This window comes from Balaenoptera physalus (assembly GCF_965194825.1).
Source record: "Balaenoptera physalus genome assembly, chromosome: 1".
Classification (NCBI taxonomy): domain Eukaryota; kingdom Metazoa; phylum Chordata; class Mammalia; order Artiodactyla; family Balaenopteridae; genus Balaenoptera; species Balaenoptera physalus.
The window spans coordinates 103,920,891-103,930,613 of record NC_138882.1 but is presented as its reverse complement, the minus strand read 5'-3'; the positions used below and the strand labels follow the sequence as shown (position 1 = coordinate 103,930,613).

At 36.5% G+C, this 9,723-nt stretch overlaps 1 long non-coding RNA gene across 1 annotated transcript; it reads right to left on the bottom strand.

Moving 5' to 3' along the window:
• Nucleotides 1-4,654: 4,654 nt before the first annotated feature.
• On the bottom strand, nucleotides 4,655-9,454 carry LOC309656555. Its single transcript, XR_014261443.1, has 2 exons — nucleotides 6,873-9,454; nucleotides 4,655-6,510 (listed from the first exon to the last, which is right to left on the bottom strand). It is a non-coding gene; the product is annotated as an uncharacterized lncRNA (long non-coding RNA).
• Nucleotides 9,455-9,723: the final 269 nt, after the last annotated feature.

Here is a 9,723-nt window from a genome sequence, read left to right as displayed (position 1 = left end):
CTGGTGTGAGGTGGTACCTCAATGTAGTTTTGATTTTCATTTCTCTAATAATTAGTGATATTGAGCATCTTTTCATGTGCCTGTTGGCCATCTGTATGTGAGGACCATTTATTGAGTCATTTGATGGAAGTGTCTTTGAAGTAGAAGATTCTAAAAATCACATATTTGAACACTGCAACAAAGGCAGTGTTGGTTTATGCTCAAAGTTTGTAGACCTCTTCTAAACCAGGAACCAAGAATGTCCAAACTAAACCAAGAGAAGAAATCCTTTCTCCAATTTGCAGAACTCACAGAACTAGCTATGGAGGTATTAGGTAAACCACCTAATTTCATAATTTCCTCCTTTTTTTCTGAATCTTGTTAATAATATTAAGATCTGAGAGAGTTCAGTGGGTGTTTAAATGAAACATTCTCCTAAAATGATAGATATACCTTTCACAAAGACAATATCATGTCTACTTCTGCTCGCCCTTATTTCTGCCCATTATTGTTAACTTTTTTTAGTGAGAAGTTATAACACCTTAATGACATTCTAGGCCCTGTAAGTATATAAACTATTGCATATAAGATTTTTCCCATTTCTCATGATTCTTTCATAGCATTATATGAGGAGATTTAAGTATAGAAAAAAAGCCATCTAGAATTTCTGAGTTAGCAATCTCAGTGAGAACCCAGTTTTTATCCTTGATTTAAGTTATCTAGCAATCTCTCAATCTCTCTCTCTCCTTTTCTCTCAATAAAAAGAAAAATATTGAGCCTAAATAAACTATGAGTTACATCACAGCATCAGTAGCTATTTTTCAGACCAGCAGCAGTTTACCAAGTAATAGGTACATGCTTAATTTGCATTTAGTAGTGAACAGGTTTTTGTGCCACAAATCTAATACTAGCTGTTGGAGGCTACTCAATAACCTGTTTTCAGCCCAAATCCCCCTACAAAGGCTGATATATTTTATTGTATAGTTTTGGTATCATTTTGAGATAGTTAGGAGCCTAGTTAGGTAGGCAAAATATAAAAAGGAGAGGTAATCATATAGATGAAGGATAAGATCTGAAGAAAAGAATTGGAAAACTTAAGTACTACACATTAAGACTTCTATGTAAGATTGTTATTAAACGTATGTCATCTTTTTCTGTTTCCTTTCTTAGCCTTACCTGTAAGAAAGTTTGATTACAGAGACAGCTTCCTACAAATGACCCCTGGATATTGTTTCATTGTTTTTCTTGTCATAGAAATGACACGAAAATGGTTTTAGATTTTTGGTTGCCTGGTACTTTTCTTGCTATATTACATATAAAATATCAAATAGTAGTTGAGTCCAATTACTTATGAAACTTTTTTAAACAAGTGATTGGTTCTAGAAGGAGTTGATTGGAACTCAGAAAAAAAAATGTGTGCAAACCAATACTATTTGAATTAATATTTAATCAAATCATTAAAAAAAATTGAAATGGATGCTTAGGCTCATACCAAGGATTGACTAAACACATAAAAGAAAATTTTAAGTATAGAGACTTTATAAATATTATGGTTAAAATTTTTAAAAAATTGCTGTGACAGGGTGAGAGAGTGGCATGGACATATATACACTACCAAATGTAAAGTAGATAGCTAGTGGGAAGCAGCCGCATAGCACAGGGAGATCAGCTTGGTGCTTTGTGACCACCTAGAGGGGTGGGATAGGGAGGTTGGGAGGGAGGGAGAAGCAAGAGGGAGGAGATATGGGAACATATGTATATGTATAGCTGATTCACTTTGTTATAAAGCAGAAACTAACACACCATTGTAAAGCAATTACACTCCAATAAAGATGTTTAAAAAAAAAATTGCTAACAGCAAAGGGAAAATAAAAGAATAACAGTATGCCAATTAAAGCATGAAGTTTGTGACTACCATTATGTAGATTTTGTTTGGTAGATCTTATGTGGGATCTGCCCATGCAATGCAATTGTTCTCTTGATACAAAGTTCCTGTCAAGCCTTGTCTCTTTCTATGCCAGTTACCTATTTATTGTCTCTCAGCTCCAAATTCGCTTTTCATTTCCTGCTTTGTGAAGTAGGGTCTGGGTCCTTTAAGTATTTTTCCTTTGCCAGCTGTCATAATGTTAAGCATTGCCAGTAGAGATTATTAGAGGGACATAGCAAGAAGGTTTTCCTTCCTCTTTCCAATCACTCACTTGGCTGGCCTCTGCAGCACACAGATTCCCTGCTATCCAATTCCTGCTGTGTGGGTGGCTTCTCCAGCATCCAGCACCTTCAGTGCATGACACGAAGCAGTACCTAGAGACCAGTGGTTTCCCCCAGGACAACCTCCTCCCAAGGTAGTCTTGTAGCAGAGTACCTCTAGCTTTCTCTCGGTCCTAAGAGTGGATTTACAGCACTTGATTTCTAGCAAGTTCAGCCATCAAGCATCACAGCAATATCTTTGCCCCTCAGAGAGCCACCACCTTGCCTTCTCCAATATTTTCTGGATCTGAGCTTTTTTCTATTTTCTATATAGTTATTTTTACTTTATCAACTCCAATCCCCTGTAATGGTTAATAATTCTTTTTGTTGACCTTTCCCTGTTCAAATTACTTTGTGGTTTCTTTCTCCTGACCAAACTCTGACTGATATACCATCTAAAGCTATCTATTTATGGAGGATTATTAAGACTCTTAGTTTTACATTTCCTGATATAATGGCAACCCATGTCTTATATCTTTTTAGCTAGGACACATTTAGCCATGGATCAATACTATGAAGACTGAGTTCAGCTTTAGTGTTCAAAAGTATTTAATAGAGTGTTTTCCAACATGATTCTAAGACATATTCTCCCTCTGGTGTATTTTCCAGGAGATGATTTCTTTAGTCTGAGGCCATTTAGAGCATATTGCAAGAATGTAAGGAAAGGAAGCGTGTACCCCTCGATGATGAGACTGCATATATTGCATGAACGTCTTGCATAATTTGTGATGCATTCCTTAGGTGAATTAGGGTTCAAAATCAAGAGTGAAATATCCAAGCCCATAGGTGACCTGCACTAAACTTGATAGTGAAAGTCACGAGCCCTGGAGAGTGTGGGTCTCCTGTACGTGAGGGTAGAGGCAACACTCTTGCCTAAAGAAGCCCAAGTGTCTGCTAACTTTGCTTATATAGTTTTAAAATGTCATTGGCCCTCTTTCCTTTCCTAAGTATTAAGAATGATAGGGACAATGACGTGTCTTAGTAAGTGATCAGACTTTTCAAATTTCCCTATTAAAAAATCCCAGTAAAATAACTGTCTCTATCACTGGAGATGTAGGTTGGAACTACCCAGCCAGACACAAAATCAAGTCAAATTTTTGCTTCAGTCAGAGCCATAGTTCTCTGGAAAAGTTTCATCTTCCTAAAGATAAGCAAAAAGAAAGCATATTTTCAAAATCCATAGCAGGTAGGTGGTTGTATGAAATCTATTCAGAGATATTCAAGGGACACTGAGGTTTGGATTATTGTCCAAGTTCCACCTTCATGCTTTTGCCAGGTTGATCATTGTGATAGAAGAGACATGTACTGGAGGCATTCAGAAATACTTAGTACAATGTGTTCACCAATATCGATCAGGTATAGTGGCAAAGTTTTGAAAGTTTGCATCTGAAGTCTCTGTCCCCACCAAGCAACTCTCATGTTGTACTAGAAATTATCCTCATGAATTTACAGTTAGATTTTTTTTTTGTTAAGTTTTTACAGACTCCAGAGCAGATCTGTGACATGCTATTATAGCTTCTTTTCACATCTCCAATGATTTGACTTCTTGGAGTATTAAAGGGGCCAGGATCTCAGTGAGGGCATAATGCTCACCTAAGGCATTTCCTATAGTTTGCATATTATCTCCTTTTCAATGAGATTCTATATGAGAGCCCTTGAAAGTTCTTTAAATTATAGACCATTTTCAGTTGGTCAAAACCTTGATTGTTTCCACACTACTCCAAAACTATACCTGGTACCAGGTATAGGTTAAAAATCTCTCACAAGTTAAGCAATATCTGGTAAATGTAATATCTGGAAATTTTAATAAGTTCTGGTATCTGAGCTGATTTCACCTCTAGTCAAATACCAATTTATAGTAAGGGTAAATTGAGAGATGTTATGGTATATTCTGCTTAATATCTTCTTATTTCAGTTTTAAGTTATGATCCATCAAAAAACAAGATGATGTCTGGATTTTAGTTCACAGCAGAGAGAATAAACAGTCATGGATTTACCCTTCTTTTGGAGAATGGAATGATAGCAGGATACAGTTTATACAAATAAATAGAAATATTTGAGGGGAAAACTAACAAAATTTCATAGGAGGTAAGCCCATTTATTAATAAATGTTCTCTATTTTCAGTAAGTAACAAGCACTGACAGCATGAAAGACCGTCACGTTTAAAGATTTTAAAGTCAAGTATGGAGAAGACTTCCCTAGTTCAGCTGCTGTTACAATTTCTCTTAGAAAATATGGGTAGGTCTCTGTCGCAAGGTTTGTGGTACACCTTTAATAAGAATTTGGTCTTTGATTATTCCTATGAGTTTGATTCTAAATTCCAAGAACTTGCTGATATTACTCATGTACAGACAGATTTATAGGTTCATGATAATTAAGAAGGCACACAGTATGGGGCTCTTAAAGACTGTATTTAAATGACAAATATTTTTAGATTTAGATACCCAGGGAAGTTTCAGTCATTAGGTAATATAAAAGTTGAGATTCTCATACTAAGTGAAGTAAGTCAGACAGAGAAAGACAAATACCATGTGACATCACATATGTGGAATCTAAAATACGACACAAATGAATTTATTGAAGAAACAGAAACAGGCTCACAGACATAGAAAACGAATTTATGGTTACCAAAGGGGAAAGGCGGTGGGGGAGGGATAAATTAGGAGTTTGGGATTAGCAGATACAAACTACTGTATATAAAATAGATAAACAACAAGGTTCTACTGTATAGCAGAAGGAATTATATTCAATATCCTATAATAAGCTACAATGGAAAAGAATCTGAAAAATAATAGGTATATATATGTATAACTGAATCACTTTGCTGTACACCAGAAACTAAAAAACATTGTAAATCAACTATACTTCAATTTTTTAAAAAAGTTGAGGTTCTGTTGCTGACAATACATAGTGGTACTCAGAAAAAACTATCATTTGTCTCCTAGTAACACTCTGAATGGATTGTAATCCATTGGGAGTGTTCACAGCCTTGGGACAAATCATGTCCAAAAAAATCAACTTTGTTCTCACAAAAGTATAACTTTTCTTCGTTGTTTTGATGGCCTAAAAGAGTAAGTATATTGATGGAGTCAGTTTATTACTAATATTCCTTATGTATATAGATGCAAACATTCTCATAAAATATAAACAAAAAGGATTTCCACCTTACATTCTGACATTAATGGGATTTCAAAGTTGTCACTCCTGTACTCATGATGAGAAAAAGTTGAGCAAACAGAAAATTAACAACTCTTCTTAGATCCATCAGGGAATTGAGGTCACTGTAAAACCATTGTCCTGAAAACCGGACAGGCAGGCAGATATAGAGAATCACAGTTTATCAAGAACAAAACCTGCAGAAGCCATAAATGAATAAGAACACTTAAAGTAACTGACAAATAGCTAGAGGCTGAGTGTGGACTAGCTTGAGTTAAAAATTCCTGAGGGTGCTGTTTTAGTGGGAGTGGGGAGGAGATGTTCTGCGAGTTTTACCTCCAAGAACCCCACCAGGTTCTCACAGTGAAGAATGCAGAAATAGACCCTCAATCTCTGCAATAGATACAAATCAATTTTTGAATTTATAGCAATTTTTTGGTAAAACTTTTATGAACTTGTAGCAATTTCTATAACAGTGTTTTTGATTTGTAGCAAAAGTTGAAAAAGAAAAGAAAAGAAAGTTTCCAAGACCTGTGAGACAATTATAAAAGATATATGTATGAGTCATGAGAGGAGTAAAAGGAGAAATAAGAAAGGAGAAGAAGAAAATATTTAAAGTAATAATGGCTGAGAATTGTCTAAGATTCATCGGGGACACCAAAAACCACACATCCAGGAAATTCAGACATAACAAAGAAGGACAAAGACCAAAAAATGTACACCTACACATATCGTACTCAAATGAGAGAAAACCGAAGACAAAGAGAAAATCTTGAAAGAAGTCAGAGGGAAATGGAGATTTACCAAAATAGAGGAACAATGGTAAGAATTATATTAGACTTTCTTTTTTTCAGAAATCATGCAAGCAAGAAAGGCATAGAATGAAATACTTAAAGTGTTAAAATAAACACAGACACACACACAAACAAGCACACACATAACTAAACACAAAACACCAACCTAGAATGCTGTGTCCAGCACAATAATCTTAAAAAGTGAATGAGAAATAAAGACTTTGTCAGAAAACCAAAAACTGAAGTTTGCCACCTGTAGACCTGCCTGGCAAGATATGTTAAAAGTTCTTCAGAGAGAAGGAAAAATTTATTCACTTCAAAAACTCCCCAGGGCTTCCCTGGTGGTGCAGTGGTTGGGAATCCGCCTGCCAATGCAGGGGACACGGGTTCATGCCCCGGTCCGGGAAGATCCCACATGCTGCGGAGCAGCTAGGCCCGTGAGCCACAACTACTGAGCCTGTGCGTCTGGAGCCTGTGCTCCGCAACTGGAGAGGCCGCAACAGTGAGAGGCCCACGCACTGCGATGAAGAGTGGCCCCCACTCACCGCAACTGGAGAAAGCCCTTGCACAGAAACGAAGACCCAACACAGCCAAAAATAAATAAATAAATTAATTAATTAAAAAAAAAAAAAGAGTCTCAAAACTCAACATTAAAAACAAAGCAAAAATTAAAAAAAAAAAAAAACTCCCCAAACTGGAATTGGTTAAATTATGAAACTTTTGTCATTGTGAAATTAGCCATTTAGAGTAATAATTTAATGATTGACAATTATAGTATAAATGGGCTGGCCTGGAGAGGTCACAGAGTTATGTTTAAACTAAGACTAACCCATGAGAGTTTAACAAAGGTCATAGCCAATAAATTTCCTCTCCAGCTTCTGGAATGTCAGCCCAGGTTTATATGAAGTCCCACTCTCAGCTTCTCATCTTAGAATCTCTGCCATCATCACCAACTTCAAATTGTCAGTTCCCAAATATACCCCTCTTACCGGTCTGTTAGTTTCTTCACTGCTAATTCCCACAGCTCAAGCCACTTTTGTTGTTAAAGGTGTCTTCAGTTTAGAGGTGTTCACATTACCAGAGTCTATCAGGTGGGGATTATGGCTTGCATCTTGTCCTGCAAAGAAAGGAGTATATTCTTGGTCTTCCAAAGTGGGATTTATACATTTTTTCCTATACATATGTTATTATATAATGTTATACAGATCCATACAACTGTAACTGGTGAGTGTTGTGTCAGTCACACAGGAGGAGTGGCTTTTGCACGTAGCCAGGAATCTTACATCATGTATAACATTCTTGCTCAGATGAATGCTGAGTTCTAACTAAAGTGAACTTAATTTAGGTACTCACCTGTGGCTATGCATCTGACAGCCAACTTTCTAAATATTTGAAGAAGTAAAAGTAGAATGAATCAAAATCACACATACAGAGACCTGGTATATAAATGTCATCGCAAATGCATCAAGAACTTTTATCCAGGAAAAATGAGTATTTAGAATAAAATCCATTATTCATGTCAAATGGGATGACACTTTCAGTCATTCAAGAACACAGTTAAGTATTGACTTTATAAATGACAGGAACTAACCTTTTAGATAAGAAGATAAAGATGAAAATTTTGTTGTTGCACATGAGCAGAGTGCAGTATATTCTGGAAGGCAGACACATAAACCATCAGTCATTATACTATATCATAAGGAGACTTTCTATAGCATGTAGCATAATGATAACTCAATAGGAGTATCAGGTAAACAAATGAACTCAGTCTTTTATTTGGGGGGAAGCTGGGAAAGGATGAAGGGTATATGGTGTGGTTTTCCTTTCACAGAGAAAGTAATTTTTACTAAATTGTGGCTTAAATGGTATGTAAAATGTCCACAGGCTAAGACTATTCTCTGAAAAAGTACCAAGGAGAGTAAGCCCAGGGAATGTTTAGGTACCAGTGTCATTTAGTAGGTATGCAGGATATGTGTACAATACTACCTTTTATATAGGAAACCAAGATTCACCTCCCAGAAACTAAAAGGTCTTGTAAAATTTGACACAACTCTGCTTGACATTGTTATTCAGACTTGGTATCCCTAAAAATTATCTGCAGCAAAATTCACTCAATTTTAGCTATGAACCTTCGTCTGGAACATAGAGTTTTCTGGTTTTGTTTAATTAAAAAAAAATTTTTTTTAATATGCTTGGAACAGAGGGATCCACTTATTTCTTAATATTTTTCTCTAAGCTTTTATATTATTTAATTTTAACTTATTTTGAAAGAATTGAGGTATACATAGAGTTATGAAGAATTTAAAACAGTCACCTCTGTATTCACTGCCCAGTATAGGAAATAAAACATCAAATTCTAAAATTAATCACAAACATGATTTTGGCACTTATAATTATCATGTATGAAGAGGTTAAATTGTGTCCCCCTCAAAATTCAAATTTTGAAGTCGTAACCTCCATTACTTCTGAATGTGTACTTATTTGAAGATAGGGTCTTTACAGAGTTAATCAAATTAAAATGAAGTAATTAAAGTAGGCCCTCATGGAATGTGACTGATGTATATATAAAAAGGGGAAATTTGGACACAGGGAGGAAAGACAATATGAAGAGACACAGGGAGAAGACAGCCATCTAAAAGCCAAGGATAGAGAGGCCTGGAACAGATCTTTCCCTCACAGCCCTCAGAAGGAACCGACCCTGCCAATACCTTGACCTTAGATTTTTAGCCTCCAGAACTGAGACGATAAATTTTTGTTGTTTTAGCTACCCAGTCTGTAGTATTTTGTTATGAAAGTCCTATCAAATATCATGTATATATTTCTAATTTACTACATATTCTGTGATCAATAAATAATTCATATTCTGCTTTGCATATTTTAAGCACTCTAAAAAATGGTATTATACTTCCATTTGCTCTTCTCTTGTTAGTTAATGTTGTATTTGAGAGACATATTTTTTTTTTTTTAATTTTTATTTATTTATTTATTTATTTATTTATTTATGGCTGTGTTGGGTCTTCATTTCTGTGCGAGGGCTTTCTCTAGTTGTGGCAAACGGGGGCCACTCCTCATCGTGGTGCGCGGGCCTCTCACCATCGCGGCCTCTCCAGCTGCGGAGCACAGGCTCCAGACGCGCAGGCTCAGTAATTGTGGCTCATGGGCCCAGCTGCTCCACGGCATGTGGGATCCTCCCAGACCAGGGCTCGAACCCGTGTCCCCTGCATTGGCAGGCAGACTCCCAACCACTGCGCCACCAGGGAAGCCCGAGAGACATATTTTTGAGTAATGTTTTCGTTATATATTTTCAACGCTGTATAGAATATTTCTTCACTTTTACTGCAGTACTTCCCCCACTTCCAAACCCCCACTTCCACCCCAGGCCAAGCCCTTTCTTGTATGGAGAGATTATGGGCATAGTCAGGCAAGTGAGGGGCAGTCCAGTAGCATCAGTACAAAAACAATTTAAGCTTGCAGGTATTTATGGGAACTCCACTTGCCCTCCTCTTAGAAAACTTGGGGAATGTTGATATTATGCGTAACTCTTTC